We start from the raw sequence: 27,778 nt of genomic DNA, 5'->3' as shown, positions 1-27,778 counted from the left end.
TGGGGATGCTGATACATCTCCAACGTATCTATAATTTATGAAGTATTCATGTTGTTTTATTACCATTCTGGGATGTTTTACAATCATTTTTGGGACTAACCTATTGACCCAGTGCCCAGTGCCAGTTGCTGTTTTTGCTTGTTTTTACATCGCAAGAAATCAATATCAAATGGAGTCCAAACACCGTGAAACTTTTTGGAAATTTTTAATGGACCAACACACCCAAGATGGGCTAGAGAAGCACTTGGGGTTGCCCCGAGGGTGGCACAACCCACCAGGGCGCGCCTGGGGGCCCAGTCGTGCCCAGGTGGGTTGTGCCCACCTCGGTGGCCTCCCGCACCCCCTCTTTACCCTATAGATTCCGAAAAATTCCAAAAACCCTCGGGGTTAACCTAGATCGGTAGTTCCGCCGCCGCAAGGCTCTGTAGCCACCGAAAACCAATCTAAACCCCGTTCCGGCACCTTGCCGGAGGGGGAATCATCTCCGGGTGTCCATCTTCAATTCTTCATCATCCCGGCGGCCACCACGATGAGGAGGGGGTAGTCCACCCTCGGGGCTGAGGGTTTGTACCTGTAGCTATGTGTTTAATCTCTCTCTCTCTCTCTCTCGTGTTCTTGAGATGTCATGATCTTGATGTATCGCGGGCTTTGTTACTATAGTCAGATCATATGGTGTTTTCCCCTCTCTATCTTGTTGTGATGAATTGAGTTTTTCCCTTTGAGATTTTGTTGTTATCGGATTGAATACTTTTATGGATTTGAGAACACTTGATATATGTCTTGCAATTGAATATTCATGGTGACAATGGGGTATCATATTGATTCACTTGATATATGTTTTGGCACTCAACTCGCGGATTCCTGAGGTGACATTGAGGTAATATATGCATAGGGATTGATGCATGTTCTTGTCTTTGTTTCTACGGTAGAAATCTTGGGGCACCCTTTGAAGTTTTTTGTGTTGGATTGAATATTATGAATCTGAATTTTCTTTGGTGTTATTTTAGTATGAACTCTAGGATAGATTGATCAGAAAGAATAGCTTTGAGGATGTTTCATACCCTACAAACAATTATGTCTTATGTTCTCCGCTAGATAGAAACTTTGGAGTGATTCTTTGTTGCATGTTGAGGGACGGTTATATGATCCAATTATATTAGCATTGTTGAGAGGTTACACTAGTGAAAGTACGGACCCTAGGCCTCATTTTCAAGCATTGCAATACCGTTTTTGTGCCCGTTTACTATTTGCTACCTTGCCATTTTTATTTATTCAGATTATAAAAAATATATTTCTACCATCAATATTACACTTTTATCACCATCTCTTTGCCGAACTAGTGCACCTATGAAATTTTCCATTGTATTGGGTGTGTTGGGGACACAAGAGATTTCTTGTATTTGCTTGCAGGGTTGTTTGAGAGAGACCATCTTCATCCTACACCTCCCATGGATTGATAAATCTTAGGTCATCCACTTGAGGGAAAATTTCTACTGTCCAACAAAACTCTTCGCTTGGAGGCCCAACACGAGTATACAAGAATAAAGTTGTGTAGTAGACATCTGGCGCCCTCGAACTTGGCTTCGAGGCGAAGCCGAAGGGCAAGTGCGGAGCGCGGCGGGCCCTAACTGCCTGCGGCCTTGGTTGACGCGTGGTGATTGATGGGGTGTGGGCGTCTCCGCTTCCCCATGCTGCCTCGGCAACCGTTCGACTTGACGAGACCCTTCTGCATGCAGAGAAAATCATCATTATGTGCAATCGCGGAGGCCGACGGTTGGCCTCCCTCCGGCTATAAATGAGGAGAGGGGCGGAGCACCCTTGCTCATCTCCATCTTCTAGCCATCCGCTCCTTCTTCTTCCTCTCTGTCGTGCCATCTTGTTGTAGCTCTCATGGCGCCGATGAGGAAGTTCTCCGCTGCCGAGAAGGGGAAGGCCCCCAAGGAGGGACCCGGCTCGCCAGCTCCTAAGAGAGGGTGAGGCCGCCCCCGCAAGTATGATGCGACCCCTGCGGTGGCTCCTCGAGGGCGCGGGCTCACTCCTTTGGGGACCGGTGTCGCCTTGGGCGGCCATGGCGGTGCTTCTTCTCACGGTGGAAGCCGCCAAGGGCGAGGCAACCCTTGTGATGAGGGGGGCATGCCATGGTTACCTGGCCTCCTCGGCCATACTTCCACTCGGCAGAGGTGCTCCCGGAGTTCATCGCATGGTCAGAGAGGCCTACCGACACCTGGCTCCCGCTCCCTCGCTTCTTCATGGGTGAGCTGTCGGCCGCGGGGCTTAATGGCCTCTGGCTGCAGGCTGACGGCTGACGCCTGCCACAGCAAGGCTTCATGGGTTGGGGTCGAAGTTACCGCCGTTGGTAACATATCCTTGGCCCGCGGCTGGCAGGCATTTGCTTGCGCGCGCGGCTGAGCGGGCTCCACTTCAAGTACGACGGCGTCGTGACCCTAAGCCAAGACTAAAAGGCAAGAGAAATAAAAGGGGAGAATCCAACTTGCCAATCGAAAAAACGTGAGAACTCCAAATTCAAGAAGTTGAAAACCAGCTACAGAAAGCAAGCAAATGAACAGCCACGTTTTGGCACCTAGCCTAGTCTTCTCACCAGCGCGGAGCTAAGTGCTGCCACTAGGACGTGGGAGGGAGCCCCTGAGGCCCAAGGGCGGCACTTCGGAGACTCCGAGGCGTGTACAGCCCCACTCATTATTACGTGAGAGTGTCACGAGTGGAGACCTTCATAGACACGGGGCCTTGCTTCGTGGGTAGAACTTCCGGAGGTGCTGGATGTTCCAGGCGTTCTGGATGGGGATCCCGTCCTACGTCTCTAGGCGTGCGGCGCCAGGCCTGGAGACATATGTGATCCTGAACGGGCCCTCCCACATGGGTGAAAGCTTATGTAGCCCCTCCCTGGGGAGCACCCGCCTCAGGACGCTATCACCCACCTCGAGTGTCCTGGAGCGGATGCTGCGGCACTGGTACCACTGCAGCGCCTACTGGTACCTTGCTGCTCGGAGCACGGCTTGACGGCGGCGTTCCTCCCCCAGCACGAGTTCCATCCCCCGTGAGGCGTCCTGGCGTGTGATACGTCTACACTTTATCTATAATTTTTGATTGTTCCATCCTATTATATTATCTGTTTTGGATGTTTTATATGCATTAATATACTATATTATATGATTATTGGGACTAACCTATTAACCTAGAGCCCAGTGTCAGTTTCTATTTTTTCCTTGTTTAGAAAAAGAATACCAAACGGAGTCCAAACTGAATAAAACTTTCCTGATGATTTTTCTTGGACCAAAAGACACCCAGGAGACTTGGAGTGCAAGTCAGAGGAGCCTCGAGGCGGCCACAAGGGTGGAGGGCGCGCCCAGGGGGTGGGGGCGCCACCCGACCTTGTGGGCCCTTGTAGCTCCCCTGACCTAATTCTTTCGCCTATATATACTCTTATACCCAAAAATATCCACGGGAGCCACGAAACCACTTTTCCACCGCTGCAACCTTCTATACCCATGAGATCCCATCTTGGGGCCTTTTCCGGCATCCTACCGGAGGGGGAATCGATCACAGAGGGCTTCTACATGAACACCATTGCCTCTCCGATGGAGCGTGAGTAGTTTACTTCAAACCTACAGGTCCATAGCTAGTAGCTAGATGGCTTCTTCTCTCTCTTTGATTCTCAATACAAAGTTCTCCTCGATGTTCTTGGAGATCTGATGAATTGTAGATTTATGATCAGCTTATCTATGAATATTATTTGAATCTCCTCTGAATTCTTACATGCATGATTTGATATCTTTGCAAGTCTCTTCAAACTATCGATTTGGTTTGTCCAACTAGTTTGGTTTTTCTTGCAATGGGAGAAGTGCTTAGCTTTGGGTTCAATCTTGCGGTGTCCTTTCCCAGTGACAGTAGGGGCAGCAAGGAACGTATTGTATTGTTCCCATCAAGGATAACAAGATGGGGTTTTCATAATATTGCTTGAGTTAATCCCGCTACATCATGTCATCTTGCTTAAGGCGTTACTACATTCTTTATGAACTTAATACTCTATATGCATGCTGGATAGCGGTTGATGTGTTCAGTAATAGTAGTAGATGCAGAATTGTTTCGGTCTTCTTGACACGGACGTGATGCCTATGTAGGGGTGATACGTCTCCGTCGTATCTACTTTTCCAAACACTTTTGCCCTTGTTTTGGACTCTAACTTGCATGATTTGAATGGAACTAACCGGGACTGACGTTGTTTTCAGCAAAATTGCCATGGTGTTATTTATGTGCAGAAACAAATTCTCGGAATGACCTGAAACTTCACGGAGCGTATTTTTGGAAATAATAAAAAATATTGGCAAAAGATCAATGCCACACCCTAGCCACGAGGGTGGGGGTGCGCCTGCCCCCCTGGGCGTGCCCCCCTACCTTGTGGGCCCCCTGGAGCTCCTCCAACCTCAACTCCAACTCTATATATTCACTTTTGGGGATAAAAAAAATAAAAGGAGAAGGATTCATCGCGTTTTACGATACGGGGCCGCCGCCAAGCCCTAAAACCTCTCGGGAGTGCTGATCTGGAGTCCGTTCAGGGCTCCGGAGAGGGGAATCCATCGCCATCGTCATCATCAACCATCCTCCATTACCAATTTCATGATGCTCACTTCTATGCATGAGTAATTCCATCGTAGGCTCATTGGACGATGATGGGTTGGATGAGATTTATCATGTAATCGAGTTAGTTTTTTAGGGTTTGACCCCTAGTATCCACTATGTTCTGAGATTGATGTTGCTATGACTTTGTTGTGCTTAATGCTTGTCACTAGGGCCCGAGTGCCATGATTTCAGATCTGAACCTATTATGTTTTCATCAATATATGAGAGTTCTTGATCCTATCTTGCAAGTCTATAGTCACCTACTATGTGTTATGATCCGGCAACCCCGAAGTGACAATAATCGGGACCACTCCCGGTGATGACCGTGGTTTGAGGAGTTCATGTATTCACTATGTTAATGATTTGTTCTAGTACTCTATTAAAAGGAGGCCTTAATATCCCTTAGTTTCCGCTAGGACCCCGCTGCCATGGGAGGGTAGGACAAAAGATGTCATGCAAGTTCTTTTCCATAAGCATGTATGACTATATTCTGAATACAGGCCTACATTACATTGATGAATTGGAGCTAGTTCTGTGTCACCCTAGGTTATGACTATTACATGATGAACCGCATCCAGCATAATTCTCCATCACTGATCCATTGCCTACGAGCTTTCCCTATATCGTTCTTCGCTTATTTACTTTTTCGTTGCTATTGTTATCATCACTACAAAATACCAAAAACATTACTTTTGTTATCATTACCTTTCGCTACCGTTATCACTACTATCATATTATTTGCTACTAAATATTTTGCTGCAGATATTAAGTTTCCAGGTGTGGTTGAATTGACAACGCAGCTGCTAATACTTGAGAATATTCTTTGGCTCCCCTTGTGTCGAATCAATAAATTTGGGTTGAATACTCTACCCTCGAAAACTATTGTGATCCCCTATACTTGTGGGTTATCAAGACTATTTTCTGGCGGTGTTGCTGGGGATCATAGGTCTATTCTTTGAGTCACTTGGGATTTATATCTGCTTATCATTATGAAGAACTTGAAAGATCCAAGAACCAAGATTTATCCCTCAACTACGAGGAGAGGTAAGGAACTGCCATCTAGCTCTGCACTTGATTCACCTTTTGTTTTGAGTAAGCTTGCGACACCTTAACCTGCTTCTACTATTCATTCTAATATGTCGCATGTTATTGATGATGCCACTTCTTCTATGCATGATACTTATGATGAAACTACTTCTATGCTTGATACTACTGTGCCACTTGGTGAATTTCTTGATGAACAACTTGCTTGGGTTAGAGAGAATGAAATTATTGAAACTCATAATATTGATGATTGTGATGATGAAGACTCTCCCATAATAAATATGAATTGCCTGTTGTGCCTGAGGGTTATGTTCTGGATGAAGAATCTGCTAGAGCTATTCTTGCTTGTAATAATAGAAGTGATCTTAAGAAGTTATTAGCTAAATGGAAGCAGCAATCCCTTAATGCTAGAATGAAACCTGACCCTGCTTTTGCTACTTCACCTATCTGTGTTACTAATAAGGATTATGAATTCTCTGTTGATCCTGATATAATTACTTTGGTTGAATCTGATCATTTTTATGGCTATGAATCTGAAACTGTTGTGGCACATCTTACTAAATTAAATGATATAGCTACACTGTTCACTAATGATGAGAGAACTCGCTACTTTTATATCCTTAAAACATTTCCCTTCTCATTAAAGGGTGATGCTAAGATATGGTTTAATTCTCTTGATCCTGGTTGTGTGCGTAGTCCCCAGGATATGATTTATTACTTCTCTGCTAAATATTTCCCTGCTCATAAGAAACAAGCTGCCTTAAGGGATATATATAATTTTGTGCAAATTGAAGAAGAGAGTCTCCCACAAGCTTGGGCGAGGCTTCTCCAATTACTTAATGCTTTCCCTAATCATCCTCTTAAGAAAAATGAAATACTTGATATCTTTTATAATGGACTAACCGATGCTTCTAGAGATTACCTGGATAGTTGTGCTGGTTCTGTTTTCAGGGAAAGAACACCGAATGAAGCTGAAATTCTATTGAATAATATGTTGACTAATGAAAATAATTGGACACTTCCTAAGCCTATTCCTAAACCAACTCCGAAGAAGAGAGGTGTTCTATTTCTCAGTCCTGAAGATATGCAAGAGGCAAAGAAATCCATGAAAGAAAAGGGTATTAAAGATGAAGATGTTAAGAATTTATCTCCTATTGAAGAAATACATGGTCTTAATTTACGCCTACTGAAGAAATACATGGTCTTGATAACCCGACACAGGTAGTAAAGGTAAATTCTCTCTATAGATATGATAAAGCTGAAATCCCATTTACTAAGTTTGCTAGCCCATGCTTAGATGAGTTTGATAAATTTATGGTTAAGCAAGAAGACTTCAATGCTTATTTTGGTAGAGAATTAAAACGCAGTGCCGATATGCTTGAACACTTGGGTGATTATATGGCTAATGTCAAAGGTGAACTTAAACTTATTAGTAAACATGCTTCTATGGTTACCACTCAAGTAGAACAAGTACTTAAATCTCAAAATGATTTGCTCAATGAATTGAATAGTAAGAATAATGATTTTGCTGTTAGAGTGGCTACTAGAACTGGTAAAATGACTTAGGAACCTTTGTATCCTAAAGGCCACCCTAAGAGAATTGAGCAAGATTCTCAGAGAAATAATATAGATGCACCTAGTCCTTCTAAAAGGAAGAAAAATAAAAATGATAGGACTTTGCATGCTTCCAATGAACCTATTGCTGAAACACCTGAGAATCCCAATGATATTTCTATTTCTGATGCTGAAACACAGTCTGGTAATGAACCTGAAACTAGTGATAATGTTAATAATAATGTTCATGTTGATGCTCAACCTAGCAATGATAATGATATAGAAATTGAACCTGTTGTTGATCTTGATAACCCACAATCAAAGAATCAACATTATGATAAGAGAGACTTTGTTTCTAGGAAACATGGTAAAGAAAGAGAACCATGGGTTCAGAAACCCATGCCTTTTCCTCCCAAACCATCCAAGAAAAATGATGATGTGGATTTTGAGCGCTTTGCTAAAATGATTAGACCTATCTTTTTGCGTATGCGATTAACTGATATGCTTAAAATGAATCCTTATGCTAAGTACATAAAAGAAATTGTTACTAATAAAAGAAAGATACCGGAAGCTGAAATCTCCACCATGCTTGCAAATTATACTTTTAAGGGTGGAATACCAAAGAAACTTGGAGATCCAGGAGTACCCAGTATACCATGCTCCATTAAAAGAAACTATGTTAAAACTTCTTTATGTGATCTTGGAGCCGGTGTTAGTGTTATGCCTCTCTCTTTATATCGTAGACTTGATTTGAATAAGTTGACACCTACTGAAATATCTTTGCAAATGGCTAATAAATCAACTGCTATACCTGTCGGTATTTGTGAGGATGTGCCTGTTGTAGTTGCAAACGTTACTATTTTAATGGACTTTGTTATTCTTGATATTCCCGAGGACGATAGTATGTCCATTATTCTTGGAAGACCCTTTTTGAATACTGCAGGGGCTGTTATTGATTGCAACAAAGGCAATGTCACTTTTCATGTTAATGGTAATGAGCATACGGTACACTTTCCGAGGAAACAACCTCAAGTCCACAGTATCAACTCTATTAGAAAAATTCCATCGATTATTTTTGGAGGTTTTGAATTTCCTCTACCTACTGTTAAGAAGAAATATGATATTCTTATTGTTGGGGATGTGCATAACCCCGTTGAGGTAACCTAGCGTTATTCGAAAATTCTCAGGTTCCATGTTATTCGGAATGAGTTTGTTAACAAGACTTGATCAACCTTGTTAATGAATTCCTTTTGATGATCATGAGATGGATGAATTTAGAAAACACAACTTTCTGTACCATCTTTTTAATTTCTGTTATTTATATTAAATAAAATAAAAATAGTATTTTATGTCTTTTATCTGAATTATCCGTGCAATATAAAAATACCCCGAAAATGAAAGTTCTCCAAATGCCCTGAAATTTAAATATGCTTTTTGGAATATTTGGCACCGAGAACACAGCATGGGGACATCCACCTGGCCACGAGGGTGGAGGGAACGCCCTACCCCCCTGGGCGCGCCCCCTGCCTCGTGGGCCCACGGTGGACCTCCTTCACTTATTCCTGCACCCACACACTCCTTCTTCCTCCCACAAACACCATTATCCAGCTCAAGCACGAGTTCTATCTCATTTTGCTGCGATTTTCGATCTCCTTGCTCAAAGCACCTCTCACAAAACTGCTCTGGGGGATTGTTCCTTGCTATGTGACTCCTCCAATGGTCCAATTAGTTTTTGTTCTAGTGCTTTATTCATTGCATATTTTTGTTGCTTAGGTGACCCTGTTCTTGAGCTTGAATATCAAATTAATGTGGTTCCAAGTAGTTTTGATGCATGATAGAGGCTCTAGGCATTTGTAGAAGTAGTTGCTATCAATTTTGTTGAGTTTGGTTTACTTTTATTTGAAGTTACTAAAAATTTCAGAAATTTTTCAGAGGGAGAAATATTCTTAGGAAAATGTACCAAGGTGGTTCTTCAAGGAAACAAGGACCCAGGCTTGCAATGTGTGATGCTGATGATGAGCCACCAAGGGACGCTCTAGTGCGGCCTTGTGAATGGCCTTCAAAGGACTTCATGGATCGAGCGGGAATTAAGGAAGAATTTAACGCATATTTGTGTAACGCTGATCTTGTGAGCGAGCTTCGAGGAAGAAAAGTGCCGTCAGTACCAATATCTCACTAGCTCCTTTGTGAGGAGGTTTGAATTTTCATCTTCACGTAATTCTCAGACTGTCCTATTTGATCTTTATGAAAATTCTTACACTATGGACTTAGAGGACTTTACCACTGCTTGCAAACTTCCACAATGGGGTAGTACTAGTGAACCTCGCAAATCTGAATTTAGAGATTTTCTTAATAGTATAATTGTGGGGGAATCTAGAGATATAGCACAAGCTACCATAGGGAGCATTCACTTTCCTGCTATACATTATTTTGCTCTCTTCATAGGTAGATGCATTAATGGTAAAGATGAAGCATGTCACATGTGTGTCCCTAACCTCAGTATTCTTAGGAGTGCTGTGTTAGGAGATAAATCTTATAATTTGGGAGCCATTGTTGCACGTAGGTTGCATCTTAATAGATTTAATGGAGATTTCTTTGGTGGAATTTATGCAACCTGCATAGCTAATTTTCTTGGTATAACCATCCATGAGGATGATATTGAGTTGCCTCCTGCTTATTTGGATTATGAGGCTATGGTTCGTCATCAGTTTGTTGAGAGGAATGATCAGTTCCTCCAGTACCGACTAATTTTTGACAGACGACGCACCTATCACGGCGCTCTCCCTGCATCTACTTTCTTTGACTTTCAGGCAAAAGGGAGATATTCTATAACCAGAGAGGAGGCAGAATAGTATAAGAGGAGGGCTGAGATAGCTCGCCTCCAAGCTGCAGCCCACGATGCAATGACTGATGCATCTCAGTACGACCCCAAGCTTGGGGGAGTACGTATTTCTCACCGACATTACATTCATGTTCACACACTCATTGCTAGATGTCGGTGCTCATACTTTTTCATTGTAATATCCATTGCTAGATTATTTCCTTTTTATCCTTTCTTCTTGTGTGTTTAATAAACCTTAAGAAAAATCAAAAAAAATAGTTGTAGCTTTTAGCTAGTTTTAATTTCCATGCTTGTAGTAGTAATTAAAAAGAAAACCCAAAAAGATTTCCTGTTCTTCTTTTTTCTTGTTGGGAGCTTTCCCGTGTAAATAGTTTTATTTATTTTCTTTTCTTTGGGGGTCGATAGGAGAACACCATGATTAAACTGTTGAAGTGGCTCTTATATGCATTATTGTTGATCTGACAAAAGAGCCCATATTGCCTTGTCTTCTCCTGTTTATTGAATGCTTGTAGATTCCAGCTTAGTCCAATGCACGTTCACTACTATTACTACCCACATCGTTTGGTCGTGCAAGTGAAAGGCAATTATGACGATATATGATGGACTGACTAAGATGAGAAAAGCTGGTATGAACTAGAGCTCTCTTGTTTTTGTAAATATGATTAGTTCATCGTTCCTAATTCAGCCTATTATGAATAAACATGTTTGCAATGACAACTAGAGATCATAGTTTCTTATGCCATGCTTAATTAGCTAGGAGCTTATAATGGTTTACCTTGCGTGCCAACATGCTATTAAAATGGTTGTGATGTGGTATGATAGGGTGGTATCCTCTTTTGAATGATTTGAGTGGTTGACTTGGCACATGTTCACGCATGTAGTTGAAACAAAATCAACATAGCCTCTATGATATTTATGTTCATGGTGAATTATATCCTACTCATGCTTGCATTTGGTGTTGATTAATTTTAATGCTTTTTCAAGACTGTTGTCGCTCTCTAGCTGGTCGCTTCCCAGTCTTTTTCTAGCCTTCACCTGTACTAAGCGGGAATACTGCTTGTGCATCCAATCCCATAAACCCCAAAGTTGTTCCATATGTGTCCATCATACCTACCTATATACGGTATCTACCTGCCGTTCCAACTAAATTTGTATGTACCAAAATCTAAACCTTCAAATAAACATTCTGTTTTGTATGCTCGAATAGCCCATGTATCAACTAGGGATGTCCGTATCTTCCATGTTAGGCGGGTTATTCTCAAGAGGAGTGGACTCCGCTCCTCACTCACGACAAAATGGCTGGTCACTGGGATGCCCAGTCCCATGCTTTATGCAAATCAAATCAAAATAATTGAAAACGAAACTTCCCCTGGGACTCTTGTAAGTTGGAGGCACTCGTTGTTTCGAGCAAGCCATGATTGATGCTTATTGGTGGAGGGGGGGTATAAACTTTACCATTCTGTTTGGGAACCGCCTATAATGTGTGTAGCATGGAAGATATCGCCATCTCTTGGTTGTTATTCTGAAATGAAAGTATACCGCTCAAAATATTATTCATCTCTATTTCGAAACCGAGCTCTGGCACCTCTACAAATCCCTGCTTCCCTCTGCGAAGGGCCTATATATTTACTTTTATGTTGAGTCATCATCCTCTTATTAAAAAGCACCAGTTGGAGAGCACCGCTGTCATTTGCATCCATTACTGTTAGTTTACATTGAGTATGACTTGACTGGATCTCTTTTACCATGAATTACAATGTCTAGTCTGTCCTTGATCTTTAAAGGTGCTCTGCATTTATGTTCTTCGGTCTCAGAAAGGGCTAGCGAGATACCATCTTGTTATATCATATTATGATTGTTTTGAGAAAGTGTTGTCATCCAAGATTTATTATTATTGCTCGCTAGTTGATTATGCCATTGATATGAGTAAACATGAGACCTGAGAGTTATTGTGAATATGGTTAGTTCATAATCTTTGCTGAAAACTGGAATGCTGGCTTTACATATTTACAACAACAAGAGCAAACCGAGTTTGTAAAAGTATTTCTTTATCACTTTCAGTTTGTCAACTGAATTGCTTGACGACAAGCAAAGGTTTAAGCTTTGGGGAGTTGATACGTCTCCATCGTATCTACTTTTCCAAACACTTTTGCCCTTGTTTTGGACTCTAACTTGCATGATTTGAATGGAACTAACCCGGACTGACGCTGTTTTCAGCAAAACTGTCATGGTGTTACTTATGTGCAGAAACAAAAGTTCTCGGAATGATTTGAAACTTCACGGAGTGTATTTTTGGAAATAATAAAAAATACTGGCAAAAGATCAATGCTAGGGGCCCCACACCCTAGCCACGAGGGTGGGGGGCGCGCCTGCCTCCTAGGCGCGCCCCCCTACCTCGTGGGCCCCCTGGAGCTCCTCTGACCTCAACTCCAACTCTATATATTCACTTTCGGGGAGAAAAAATTAAAAGGAGAAGGATTCATCGTGTTTTACGATACAGAGCCGTCGTTAGGCCCTAAAACCTCTCGGGAGGGCTGATTTGGAGTTTGTTTAGGGCTCCGGAGAGGGGAATCCGTCGCCATCATCATCATCAACCATCCTCCATCACCAATTTCATGATGCTCACCGCCGTGTGTAAGTAATTCCATCATAGGCTTGCTGGACGGTGATGGGTTGGATGAGATTTATCATGTAATCGAGTTAGTTTTGTTAGGGTTTGATCCCTAGTATCCACTATGTTCTGAGATTGATGTTGCTATGACTTTGTTATGCTTAATACTTTTCACTAGGGCCCGAGTGCCATGATTTCATATCTGAACCTATTATGTTTTCATCAATATATGAGAGTTCTTGATCCTATCTTGCAAGTCTATAGTCACCTACTATGTTTTATGATCCGGCAACCTCGAAGTGACAATAATCAGGACCACTCCCGGTGATGACCGTGGTTTGAGGAGTTCATGTATTCACTGTGTGTTAATGCTTTGCTCCGATACTCTATTAAAAGGAGGCCTTGATATCCCTTAGTTTCCGCTAGGACCCCGCTGCCACGGGAGGGTACGACAAAATATGTCATGCAAGTTCTTTTCCATAAGCACGTATGACTATATTCGGAATACATGCCTACATTACATTGATGAATTGGAGCTAGTTCTGTGTCACCCTAGGTTATGATTGTTACATGATGAAACACATCCGGCATAATTGTCCATCACTGATCCATTGCCTACGAGCTTTCCATATATTGTTCTTCGCTTATTTACTTTTCCGTTCCTATTGTTATCATCACTACAAAATACCAAAAACATTACTTTTGTTATCATTACCTTTTGCTGCCGTTACCACTACTATCATATCACTTTGATACTAAATACTTTGTTGTAGATATTAAGTTTCCAGGTATGGTTGAATTGACAACTCAGCTGCTAATACTTGAGAATATTCTTTGGCTCCCATTGTGTCAAATCAATAAATTTGGGTTGAATACTCTACCCTCAAAAACTGTTGCGATCCCCTATACTTGTGGTTTATCAAGGGGGAGATAGTAATTCAAAAAAATCCTACAATCATGCAAGATCTATCTAGGAGAAGCATATCAATGCGATGGGAGAGTGTGTCCATGTACCCTCGTAGACTGAAAGCGGAAGCGCTATGTAACGCGGTTGATGTAGTCGAACGTCTTCATGATCCAACCGATCCAAGTACTAAACATACGTCACCTTCGTGTTTAGCACACATTCAGCATGATGATGTCCCTCCAGATCTTGATCCAGTAGAGGGTCGAGGGAGAGTTCCATCATCACGACGGCGTGGCAACAGTGTTTGTGATGTGATCCGCGCAAGGCTTCGCCTAAGCACTACGACAATATGACCGAGGTGGTAAACTGTGGAGGGGGGCACCACACACGGCTAAGAAACAACTGTTGTGCTTTGGGGTGCCCCCCGCCCCCGTATACAAAGAGAGGGGAGGAGGCGGTCGGCCTAGGGGTGCGCCAAAAGGGGGAAGTCCAACTATGACTCCCAATCCTAGTTGAACTCCGTTACCTTTTTCGGAGAGGAGGAAAGAGGGAAGGGAGAGGAAGAGGAGAAGGAAAGGGGGGCCGCGCCCCCCTCCATAGTCCAATTCGGACTCCCTATAGGGAGAGGCCGCGTCCACCCCTTGTGGGCTGCCTCCCCTCTCCCCTATGGCCCATGTAGGCCCAATATTCCCCTGGGGGTTCTGGTAACCCCTCGGTACTCCGGAAAAATACCCGAATCACTCGGAACCATCCCGATGTCCGAGTACAACCTTCCAATATATGAATCTTTACCTCTCGACCATTCCGAGACTCCTCGTCATGTCCATGGGACTCCAAACAAGCTTCCGTCACCAAAACACATAACTCATTATACAAATCGTCATCAAACATTAAGCATGCGAACCCTACGGGTTACTATGTAGACTTGACCGAGACACGTCTCCGATCAATAACCAATAGCAGAACATCGATGCTCATATTGGCTCCTACATATTCTACGAAGATCTATATCGGTCAAACAGCAAAACAACAAATGTTATTCCCTTTTTCATCGGGATGTTACTTGCCCGAGATTCGATTATCGGTATCATCATACCTAGTTCAACCTTGTTATCGGCAAGTCTCTTTACTCATTCTGTAATGCATCATCCCGCAACTAACTCACTAGTTACATTGCTTGCAAGGCTTATAGTGATGTGCATTAACGAGAGGGCCCAGAGATACCTCTCCGATACACGGAGTGACAAATCCTAATGTTGATCTATGCCAACTCAACAAACACCTTCGGAGAGACCTGTAGAGCATATCTTTACAATCACCCAGTTATGTTGTGACATTTCATAGCACACAAGGTGTTCCTCCGGTATTCACGAGTTGCATAATCACATAGTTAGAGGAATATGTATAAGTCATGAAGAAATCAATAGCAATAAAACTAAATGATCATAATGTTAAGCTAACGGATGGGTCTTGTCCATCACATCATTCTCTAATGATGTGATCCCGTTCATCAAATGACAACACATGTCTTTGGTTAGGAAACTTAGCCATCTTCGATTAACAAGCTAGTCAAGTAGAGGCATACTAGGGACACTCTGTTTGTCTATGTATTCACACATGTACTAAGTTTCTGATTAATACAATTCTAGCATGAATAATAAACATTTATCATGATATAAGGAAATATAAATAACAACTTTATTATTTCCTCTAGGGCATATTTCCTTCATTCTCCCACTTGCACTAAAGTTAATAATCTAGATTACATAGTAATGATTCTAACACCCATGGAGTCTTGGTGTTGATCATGTTTTCCTCATGAGAGAGGCTTAGTCAAAGGATCTGCAACATTCAGATCCGTATGTATCTTGCAAATCTCTATGTCTCCCTCCTTGACTTGATCATAGATGGAATTTAAACGTCTCTTGATGTGTTTGGTTATCTTGTGAAATCTGGACTCCTTCGCCAAGGCAATTGCTCCAGTATTATCACAAAAGATTTTCGTTGGACCCGATGCACTAGGTATTACATCTAGATCGGATATGAACTCCTTCATCCAGGTTCCTTCATTTGCTGCTTCCGAAGCAGCTTTGTACTCCGCTTCACAAGTAGATCCCGCCACGATGCTCTGCTTGGAACTGCACCAACTTACTGCTCCACCATTCAATATAAATACGTACCCGGTTTGTGACTTAGAGTCATCCGAATCAGTGTTAAAGCTTTCATCGACGTAACCATTTACAACAAGCTCTTTGTCACCTCCCACTACTTCAGGATGCTCCTAAAGTGACACTACGATCAGAGACCCTTCGAGAAACTATGTGCGATGCAATGATCGCAAATGATGATGTAGGAAAACCGTCAGAAATGTATAAAACATTTGCGATGATGGATGCATCAAACACGGTTCAGGTTTTAGTTGCGTGTGCGATGAAGGGCATATAGTTCAGTTCAATTAACTGTTTGCGATGAGGAGGAACAAAAGAAACAGGCAGCCAGATGAAGGTGTGTGTGATGTACAGCATACAGTTCACTCGGATGAACTATTTGTGATTAGGCAACACAAAAGAAATGGATAGCCCGATCAAGGTGTTTGCGATGTACAGTATACGGTTCACTCGGATGAACTGTTTGTGATTAGGCAAGAGAACAGAAACGGTTCAATATAACAAGATGTGTGTGATACGCGGCAAATAGGTTTGTAATTAGAAATGTGTGCGAAGACCGATAATAACGCAGACGATTGCTTCTAATAAGACATATGTGATATGCTTTGTCTACACAACATCTATTGGCCATTGTGGGATGGGCGGTCATCCGGATACATGGCATACAGTTGATCCATCCGACCTATTTGTGATGGAATAGGCCATGTGTGTTGTGGGTAAACGCTTGCTAGTATTCAATCGTTTGGGATTGATGAATTCATCACCGACGGGATCCCTAGTGTGGTCCGTGTTCATCTGATCATCATCTACTTCTTGTGCTAGCTCGATGCTAAGTTTCCATTAATTGATGGCGTTTTATGAACACGCCATCGTTTACCGCCATTTCCTCACCTCTTTCCCGCCACCCTGCTATATTGCGCATAGGGGGCGCGCGACGCACGGAGGCGACAAGCGCAGCCTGTAGCACATCCACCTTTTCCAAGCATGCCAACCCACCAAAGCACCGCCACTTCCATCAACCTCGTCGACGAGGAAAACGAGCAGGCGCCACGACCCGTCAAGGCCGAGGCGCTCCCCGGCAATGCTTTAGATGACGATGTGATGCGCGTCATTGCCAGGGTTGAGCAGACCTTTGGTGCATGGCCCTTGAGCGCCGCGGATCAAGATAGGAATGTCAGCACCGACAGGCTGTAGCTCACCGCACAACATGAAGGATGGCACGCCGCAGAGCAAGCTAGGCGCGTCCTCGTCAATAGGCTGCGGCTCGCCGCAGGGCGAGACCATTGGAGCGCCGCAGAGCGAGAGGCACGGCATGCTGCATAGCAAGAGCGGATCCATCGGCGCTTGCCTACTGTCGACACGGCGTCGCAGCTAGGTACACGTCCCGTCAGTACCCCCATTCCTCTCCGGGAGTGGGCAGAGGCCCTCTACGCCGTACTTGCACCAGATGCCGGCCACGCCGTACTTGCACCGGACGCGTGCCGCGCCGTTCGTGTGGGTGCAAGCTTTCGCCTTGTCCGCGGCCCGCTGGATGCCAACACGCTGGTCCATAGGCTCGACCGCCTCCTTGGCCCAGGTGTCCACCTGGGCGCAATAGAGGAACATGGTCGTCGCATCCTCGAGCTGGTGATCTCCGATGAAATAGCCAACTTGGAGCTCGAGATCGCGCTCCAGATGTATCGCGAGCATGTCAACCGCTTGGACGAATGCCTGCACGAGTTCAGGCAGAGCCAAGAGCTACCCTAGGCAAGGGTTGTTGGTCATGGTCTCATGGACGCATTTTATTTTGAAAAGTTATTTCGACGTGGATAGCTTTGTATTCATGGCAATCATAGTGTTGCTCTATTTATTGCTCTGTTTCAATGTGTGTACTCTGTTTTCCATTCTTATATGTTCTGTTTCAATGTGTGTATGTACGCTTTCCATTCTGTATATGTGGATGATAACAACTAGATTCAAATTAGTATACAAAAACAGATAGAAAATGGAATTCATAATATATATATTAATGGTTCATTAGATCATCACAAATATATATATATATATATATTCTATTTCGCGTAACAGAATATTATTCTGTTTCGCTACTTGAACTGACGGTTTCACGCGGTTGTACTGATGAAAATCGAGGCGTCGAACTTGTCCTCCTCGATTTTTTCGTCAGAACAGGGCGTGTAATATATCATTGGAAAGCTCTTGACATCTAGATTACAATAATATAGAACTTTTTTGCAAAATCATCATGGTTTAATAGCAATTTTGAAAAAAACTGTTTTCTTCAAAACTGTTTTGAAATAATGGCTCTTTCAAAACTGCTCTTAAACCATGATGATTTTGCAAAGAAGTTCTATATTATTGTAATCTAGATGTCAAGAGCTTTCCAACGATACATTACACGCCCCGTTCGAACGCAAAAAAATCAAGGAGGACCAATTCGACGTGATGAAAATCCTCAATACAGCCACGTGAAACCATCAGTTCAAGTAGCAAAACAGAATAGCTCAGTCCTATATATATATATATATATACATATATATATATATATATATATATATATATATATACATAAACACTATTCTGATCACGGGATCAGAATAATATTCTGATCACAACCTGACCTGCCCCGCTAGTAGTACGTTGAACTTCCCTGTGAACAAGGTTGAACTTCCGCCAACATTGCCCAAACGGGGATTGCGATATACCGTTGGAAAGCTATGGACACCAATATCATGACCCAAGTTAAATTTTTGGCAAAATATAAGCGGTTTAAGAGCAGTTTTGAAAACCGTTTTTTCTTCGCACAAAAAATGTGAATCGTATTTTCGATCGCATTTCTAAACCGTTTATCGGATGAGGCATATAATATGGCGTTGGAAAGCTGCTAAAAAACCGCTCCTTCCACATGTTGAAAGTTTTCTATAATTCCCTATGGTTAAAGAGTAATATGAAAAAACGTAAAATTTCGTAAACCGAACAGCTGAGTTCGTTTTTTCGATGTCATTTCTAAACGGCTACTCCAATGGAGGCATATGATACGGCGTTGGAAAGCTTATGAAAATGCGCTACTTTTTCATCTTGAAAGTTTTTTTCTAATTTTGAATGGTTTAAGAGTAATTTAGAAAATGGTCCAAGTCCTACCGAGTTCGTATTTTCGAGCTAATTTTTTAACCATGCGTCCGAATGCAGCAAATGATATGGCGTTGGAAAGCTTGAACAAATGCGAAACTTTTTGGTATGTATTCTTTCTCCCAATTCTTTACGGTTTTAAGTCAGTTTCGAAAATGGCAAAAAACGTATTTTCGCCGTAATTTCTACAAACTTTATCGGAATGGGGTAAATAATATACCGCTGAAAAGTTACGGAAAATGCGAAACTTTTTCATGTTGATGGTTTTCTATGATTCCTAGCCGTTTTCAAGTAATTTAAAAACGGTCGGACCATGCGTTCTGCCTTTATCGCGAAACAGATTCTTCGAAAATGTACCGCGTGAAGAACCTGAACTTCTCGGCGCGTGTACCTAAACTTCACTCTGTTTTTCACGTGATTTTTTTTGCTCGTAGGTCTCCATCCACTGCTCGTAACTCTCCATCCACTCATCGGAATTAAGCAAGTGATATATCAGTGGAAAGCTGATGTAAACACATAACTTTCCCGTGTTGATCATTTTTTCATACTCACAATGATTTTAAAAGTTTTTCATCAGAAATTCATCCTCTTTAGTAGTTGAACTTCCTGCTGTTTTCTGTTGAACTTCTGTGACGTATTTTTGTTTGTAATTTTTCTCATCCATCGTTAGTGTTACACAAATGATATTTCTTCTGTACAAACCTCTCTCACAATAATTTTTTTAACTTTCTCCGACGAAGAACTTGAACTTATAACAACAAAACTTTTAGGCTTTGCTTTTTTATTCCTTTTTAATACAAGATGCACACCGTGTAGTACGTGACCTTCTCGCAGTTATCAATCTGAACCTCTCTTGGTTATGTGAAAATATTTGAGTTTTTTATGAATTTTTAATTTGATTTTTCTTAATCTTTTTTTATGAATTTTGAATCGCTCTATTTTTAATAGTTGAACTTCTTGTTATTGTATTTTTAACTTCTTGTTTCCATTCTTTAATAGCGAGGAAAATCTGAGTTTTCTATAATCATCGAACTTCTCCATCTTTTTAATATGGACTTCCTGGTTTATTTCTTAATCCTTTTTGATGAAATTTTGAAGCGCTTTATTTTTAAAAGTTGAACTTCTTGTTTTTTATTTTTGAAATTCTTGTTTCCATTCTTTAATAACGAGGAAAATCTGAGTTTTTTATAATGATCGATCTTCCCGCTATTTTCACTTTAAACTTCTACCATGTATTTTTGTTCGTAATTTCTCACTCGTTCATCGGAGTTGCACAAATGTTATCTAGTGCCGATTACCTCTCTCACAAGAAGTTTTTGAACTTCCCCATGCTGAGCACCTGAACTTCTAGTAGCGAAATTTTTATACTTTATCTTTTATTCTATTTTCTCATATGAAAACACACACCATGCAGCACGTGAACTTCTGGCCATTTTCAATTTGAACTACTCTGTAAAAAATTTGTCCCTAACTCCTAAAGAACTCGTCGAATTTGAGCAAATGATAGCACTAGTTAAGAGCATTTTTTGAACAAGCTAAGACTTGTTTTGAATGATATACACAAAACATTTAAATTATATTATGGGAATAATACACATGATATACCGTTGGAAAGATTATGTTTGAGAAGAAAAAAAATTCATCAATTTTTTTCTAATTTGTCACAATTTATGGGTAGTTTTCAAAATGCCAAAAAATAGCATACCTTGTAAATCCTATGTTTTTATAAACTTCGGACTTCTCTCTCTTTTTAATTTCAACTTCTTAGTTTGATTTCTAGAAAATAGAAAATTAATTTTTGTAAGTAAACATTGAACAACTTTTTTCATGAATTGAATGAAATACATTTTTTAGAAACGAGAAGAATTTGAGTTTTCTGCATACATCGTGTCGCTCCATTATTTTAGTAAAAATGCAAGGTCCAAATATGGGCACATCCATGTTTACAAACCTTTTAAACTGCTCAGTTTTTTTATATTTGACCTTCTTGGTTTTGGAATAAACATTTTTGAACTTCTATGTTATTTAAATTTGAACTTCTCCAATTTTTAAGTAAAATGTAGAAACACCATTTTTTATAAACTTTTCGAACTGCTCCATTTTTAGTTTTTGAACTTCTTGGTTTATTCTATAGTAATAGGGAAAATTACAGGTTTGTAATAAGCATTGAACCGCCCTATTATTTAAATTTGAACTTCAAGGCATTTTTTAGAAATGGTTAAACAAACAAAATGAAATTATGTTTTTCCACCTTTCTATGAACTTACTATGTTATATCTTATGCAGTTTTGTATTTTGTCTCATGACATTATTAGCCATTTTTTGCTATCGGCGAAATGGCTTGGCAATCCTTTTTTCATTGATGAATTTCTTCAGTATGTGATACACCTGAACTTATGAATTACTGATACATGAACTTCACATGCTATTATAATTCAAGAAAATTACACACAACAATACACATAAACTTCGCATGCTACATGCATTTTTTACACAAGTACGAAATGCACACATCTAAAAAAGAGCATTCTGAGGTGAATCAATGAAGGTATGCATTAAAAAACACATATACAATTATATACACACTTGACCTTCTGCAACCCAACATCTTGACCTTCGCAAAAACAAATTTTGAAAGCAAAAATAAATCACGCATTAGTACAAGCACAACAGAGCATTCTCTGTCTCCGTTTTTTGAGATCATATGTTCATTCACAAACAGTTTTGCGGATGCTCTTGAAGAACACAACAAAACGAGAGTGGGGTCAGAAGGATAGAGATCGGGTGTAGCAGCGCAGGCAGATGGGGGTGCATGGGCTTGTCGGCGCCAGAATTATTGGTGGACCGGGACGTGTTTTGTTCAGTGGGGCATCGGTCGGCGGCGTGGTCGCGCAGGATGTGCACGGTAGAAACTCCAGTCCTCTCACACACCACACGATCCTTATCCACACCGCCAAGACAAACTCTTCTTTATCTCTTTCACTGCATGCTTTTGTCTTCTTTCACTTGCTAGCTTTTAACACTTCTTCCCTGTACATCCAAATTAACAGCAGGCAAAGCTAGTAGTAGCTCGGTGCAAGCACGGGGAAGGTGCCAGGGAACACAACACAAACCACCGCGAGGGAGAGGCACCAGGAAACCGCGGAGCATCGTGTGCGGCAGCAATGAGAAATACCGCGGGAAGGTCGATGACAAGCTTCGTCGAAGGTCGATGACAAATGCCCGAGCAGTAAAATGTTCAAAGAGGAAAACTTTCAGAGAGAATTAATAGCCATAGCCTGAAGATGAAAGTTTAGAGGAAAATGCCATTGCTTTTCTCCTTCTTGCGAAGGAACTACGCGAGCGAGCGAGCAGTTGGACTGCAGGACGGTCGCAGTTGGACGGCTCAGGGGCCGCATCGAGCATCCACCCTGCGGGGCAGCAGGGAGGTTGGGGTAGGCAGCAATGTGGGGAGGCAGGAGGCTGGCGGCGTGCTTGGGCTCGCCGGGGTGTGGGGAGGAAGGAGGCCGCCGGCGTGCTTTGGGCTCACCAGGATGTGGATGCAGGGCGCCGGATCCGGGCCGCGAGCAGCGGCGCCAGGCTATACGTGGGTGAACAGCGTCGGAGATGGGTGCAGGGCGTCGGGTGCGGGATGCTGGATCCCGCCTGACGGTGTGGGAGGCACGGAATCCCGGTGGAATTCGGCGGCGAGGCAACAACAGGAGGATGGCGCGCGCCCGCCGGAGAAGGCTGGGGGCAGGGGCGTGGAAGGAGACTGGCGGTGGGTCCGCGAGAGGGGGAAGGCACGCGGTCGCGAGAAAAAGGCGGTTGCAGGGCCACGGGAGGAGGCCGGTAGCCAGCGGCGACGGGAGGGAGGCCGGCGGCCAACGGCGGCGGGAGGAAGGCCGGGTGCGGCGGGGGAGGAAGGCAGGTCTCGGGGATTGGTGCGTGGGAGGCTAGTGGCGGTGGTGCGCGGCAGCGACGATGTCTCTGGTCGCCGGTTGGGGGCGGATCGGTGTGGGTGGTGCGGGGGTTGGGGAGATCGGGGTGGGTGGTGCGGGGGTGGTGGAGACCGGGGTGGGTAGTTTTAGGGTCTGTCTTTTTTTTGTTTCGATGAGTTCGGGAGGATCCCGTCAGCCCTATATAGGGGGAGCTGTGCTCCAAATAGTTATTCTAATCCCGGGATTAGAATAGTGTTACTATATATATATATATAATATCATCCCATATACGTGATGATACTTAACTACTAGGTACAATGCATAAAATTGAAAACGAATGATACATCTCCGTCGTATCTACTTTTCCAAACACTTTTCCCCTTGTTTTGGAATCTAACTTGCATGATTTGAATGGAACTAACCCGGATTGACGCTGTTTTCAGCAGAATTGCCATGGTGTTATTTGTGTGCAGAAACAAAAGTTCTCGGAATGACCTGAAACTCCACGGAGATTATTTTTGAAAATAATAAAAAAAAATACTGGCAAAGAATCAAGGCCAGGGGGCCCACACCCTAGCCACGAGGGTGGGGGCGTGCCTGCCCCCTGGGCGCACCCCCCTACCTCGTGGGCCCCCTGGAGCTCCACTGACCTCAACTCCAACTCTATATATTCGTGCTCGGGGATAAAAAATAGAGGAGAAGCATTCATCGCGTTTTACAATACAGAGCCGCCAACAAGCACTAAACTCTCTCGGGAGGGCTGATCTGGAGTCTGTTCGGGGCTCCGGAGAGGGGAATATGTCGCCGTCGTCATCATGAACCATCCTGCATCACCAATTTCATGATGTTCACCGCCGTGCGTGAGTAATTCCATCGTAGGCTTGCTGGATGGTGATGGGTTGGATGAGATTTATCATGTAATCGAGTTAGTTTAGTTAGGGTTTGATCCCTAGTATCGACTATGTTCTGAGATTGATGATGCTATGACTTTGCTATGCTTAATGCTTGTCACTAGGGCCCGAGTGCCATGATTTCAGATCTGAACCTATTATGTTTTCATGAATATATGTGAGTTCTTGATCCTATCTTGCAAGTCTATAGTCACCTACTATGTGTTATGATCCGGCAACCCCGAAGTGACAATAGTCGGGACCACTCCCGGTGATAACCGTAGTTTGAGGAGTTCATGTATTCACAATGTGTTAATGCTTTGCTCCGTTACTATATTAAAAGGATCCCTTACTATCCCTTAGTTTCCGCTAGGACCCCGCTGCCACGGGAGGGTAGGACAAAAGATGTCATGCAAGTTCTTTTCCATAAGCATGTATGACTATATTCGGAATACATGCCGACATTACATTGATGAATTGGAGCTAGTTCTGTGTCACCCTAGATTATGACTGTTACATGATGAACCGCATCCGGCATAATTCTCTATCACCGATCCATTGCCTATGAGCTTTCCATATATTGTTCTTCACTTATCTACTTTTCCGTTGCTATTGTTATCATCACTACAAAACACCAAAAATATTACTTTTGCTATCATTACCTTTTGCTACCGTTACCATTACTATCATGTTACTCTGCTACTAAACACTTTGCTGCAGATACTAAGTTTCCAGGTGTGGTTGAATTGACAACTCAGCTGCTAATACTTGAGAATATTCTTTGGCTCCCCTTGTCTCGAATCAATAAATTTGGGTTGAACACTCTACCCTCGAAAACTGTTGTGATCCCCTATACTTGTGGGTTATCAAGACTATTTTCTGGTGCCATTGCCGGGGAGCATAGCTCTATTCTTTGAGTCACTTGGGATTTATATCTGCTTATCATTATGAAGAACTTGAAAGATCCAAGAACCAAGATTTACCCCTCAACTACGAGGGGAGGTAAGGAACTACCATCTAGCTCTGCACTGGATTCACCTTCTGTTTTGAGTAAGCTTGCGACACCTAAACCTGCTTCTGCTATTAATTCGGATATGTCGCATATTATTAATGATGCCACTTCTACTATGCATGATACTTATGATGAAACTACTTCTATGCTTGATACTACTGTGCCACTTGGTGAATTTCTTGATGAACAACTTGCTAGGGCTAGAGAGAATGAAATTATTGAAACTGATAATATTGATGAAAGTGATGATGAAGGCTCTCCTAATAAATATGAATTACCTGTTGTGCGTGAGGGCTATGTTATGGATGAAGAAACTAAAAGAGACTTTCTTGCATGCAATGATAGAAGTGATCTTAAGAAACTATTAGCTAATCTTCAAAAAACTCGGAATGCTAGAATGAAATATGATCCTGCTTATGCTACTTCACCTATCTTTGTTACTAATAAGGATTATGAATTCTCTATTGATCCTGATATAATTACTTTGGTTGAATCTGATCCTTTTCATGGCTATGAATCTAAAACCATTGTGTCACATCTTACTAAATGAAATGATATAGCCACCCTGTTCACTAATGATGAGAAAACTCGATACTTTTATATCCTTAAAATATTCCCGTTCTCATTAAAGGGTGATGCTAAGATATGGTTTAATTTTCTTGATCCTGGTTGTGTGCGTAGTCCCCGGGATATGATTTATTACTTCTCTGCTAAATATTTCCCTGCTCATAATAAACAAGCTGCCTTAAGGGATATATATATAATTTTGTGCAAATTAAAGAAGAGAGTCTCCCACAAGCTTGGTGGAAGCTTCTCCAATTACTTAATGCTTTGCTTGATCATCCTCTTAAGAAAATGAAATACTTGATATCTTTTATAATGGACTAACCGACGCTTCTAGAGACCACCTGGATAGTTATGCTGGTTCTGTTTTCACGGAAAGAACACCGGATGAAGATGAAATTCTATTGAATAATATGTTGAAAAATGAAAATAATTGGACACTTCCTGAGCCAACTCCTGGTCCTATTCCTAAACCAACTCCGAAGAAAAGGGGTGTTCTATTTCTTAGTCCTGAAGATATGCAAGAGGCAAAGAATCTATGAAAGAAAAAGGTATTAAAGCTGAAGATGTTAAGAATTGACCTGCTATTGAAGAAATACATGGTCTTAATTTACCGCTTGTTGAAGAAATATATGGTTTTAATCCATCACCTATTGAAGAAACACATGGTCTTGAAATCCCTCCTACTAAGTTTGCTAGCCAATGTTTGGATGAGTTTGATAACTTTATGGTTAAGCAAGAAGACTTCAATGCTTATTTTGGTAGACAATTGTAACAAAATGCTTATATGATTGAACACTTGGGTGATTATATGTCTAGAGTTAGAGGTGAACTTAAACTCATTAGTAAACATGCTTCTATGGTTACCACTCAAGTAGAACAAGTACTTAAGATCAGAATGATTTGCTTTATGAATTAAATGGCAAGAAAAATGATAATGCTATTAGAGTTATGACTAGAGGTGGTAAAATGACTCAGGAACCTTTGTATCCTGAGGGCCATTCTAAGAGAATTGAGCAAGATTCTCAGAGAAATAATATTGATGCACCTAGTCCTTCTAAAAGGAAGAAAAAGAAAAATGATAGGACTTTGCATGCTTCTAGTGAACCTATTGCTGAACCACCTGAGAATCCCAATGATATTTCTATCTCTGACGCTGAAAAACAATCTGGTAATGAACATGAACCTAATGAAAATGTTAATCATGATGTTCATGTTGATGCTCAACCCATTAATGATAATGATGTAGAAATTGAACCTGGTGTTGATCTTGATAACCCACAATCAAAGAATCAACGTTATGATAAAAGAAACTTTGTTGGTAGAAAACACAATAAGGAAAGAGAGCCTTGGGTTCAGAAACCCATGCCCTTTCCTCCTAAGCCATCCAAGAAAAAGGATGATGAGGATTTTGAGCGCTTTACTCAAATGATTAGACCTATCTTTTTGCGTATGCGTTTGACTGATATGCTTAAAATGAATCCTTATGCTAAGTACATGAAAGATATTTGTTACTAATACAAGAAAGATACCGGAAGCTAAAATTTCCACCATGCTTGCTAATTATACTTTTAAGGGTGGGATACCAAAGAAACTAGGAGATCCCGGAGTACTAACTATACCATGCTCCATTAAAAGAAACTATGTTAAAACTGCTTTATGTGATCTTGGAGCCGATGTTAGTGTTATGCCTCTCTCTTTATATCGTAGACTTGATTTGAATAAGTTGACACCTACTAAAATATCTTTGCAAATGGTTGATAAATCAACTGTTATACCTGTCGTTATTTGTGAGGATGTGCCTGTTGTGGTTGCAAACGTTACTATTTTAACGGACTTTGTTATTCTTGAAATTCCCGAGAACGATAGTATGTCTATTATTCTTGGAAGACCCTTTTTGAATACCGCAGGGGCTTTTATTGATTGCACCATAGGCAATGTCACTTTTCATGTTAATGATAATGGGCATATGGTACACTTTCCGAGGAAACAACCTCAAGTCCATAGTATCAATTCTATTGGAAAAATTGCATCCATCATTTTTGGAGGTTTTGAATTTCCTCTTCCTACTGTCAAGAAGAAATATGATATTCTTATTGTTCGGGATGTGCTATCCCCGTTGAGGTAACCTAGTGTTATTAGAAAATTCTCCGGTTCCATGTTATTCGGAATGAGTTTGTTAACAAGACCTGATCAACCTTGTGTGGATTCCTTTTGATGAGCATGAGGTGGATGAATTTAGAAAACACAACTCTCTGTACCCTCCTTTTACTTTCTGTTATTTAGTTTAAATAAAGCAAAAATAGTCATTTCTCTCTGTTTTCTGAATTACCCATGCAATAAAAAATACCTCAAAAATAAAAGTTCTCCAAATGCCCTGAAATTTAAATATGTTTTTTTCTGGAATATTTGCGAATATTTGGCACTGAGAACACAGCAGGGGGAGCTGGCACCTGGCCACGAGGGTCCAGGGCGCGCCGACCCCCTGGGCGCGCCCCCTGC

This window comes from Triticum aestivum, chromosome 3A, assembly GCF_018294505.1.
Source record: "Triticum aestivum cultivar Chinese Spring chromosome 3A, IWGSC CS RefSeq v2.1, whole genome shotgun sequence".
In the NCBI taxonomy this organism is placed as follows: Eukaryota; Viridiplantae; Streptophyta; class Magnoliopsida; order Poales; family Poaceae; genus Triticum; species Triticum aestivum.
The sequence above is the reverse complement of the archived record's forward strand: the minus strand, read 5'-3'. Positions refer to the sequence as shown.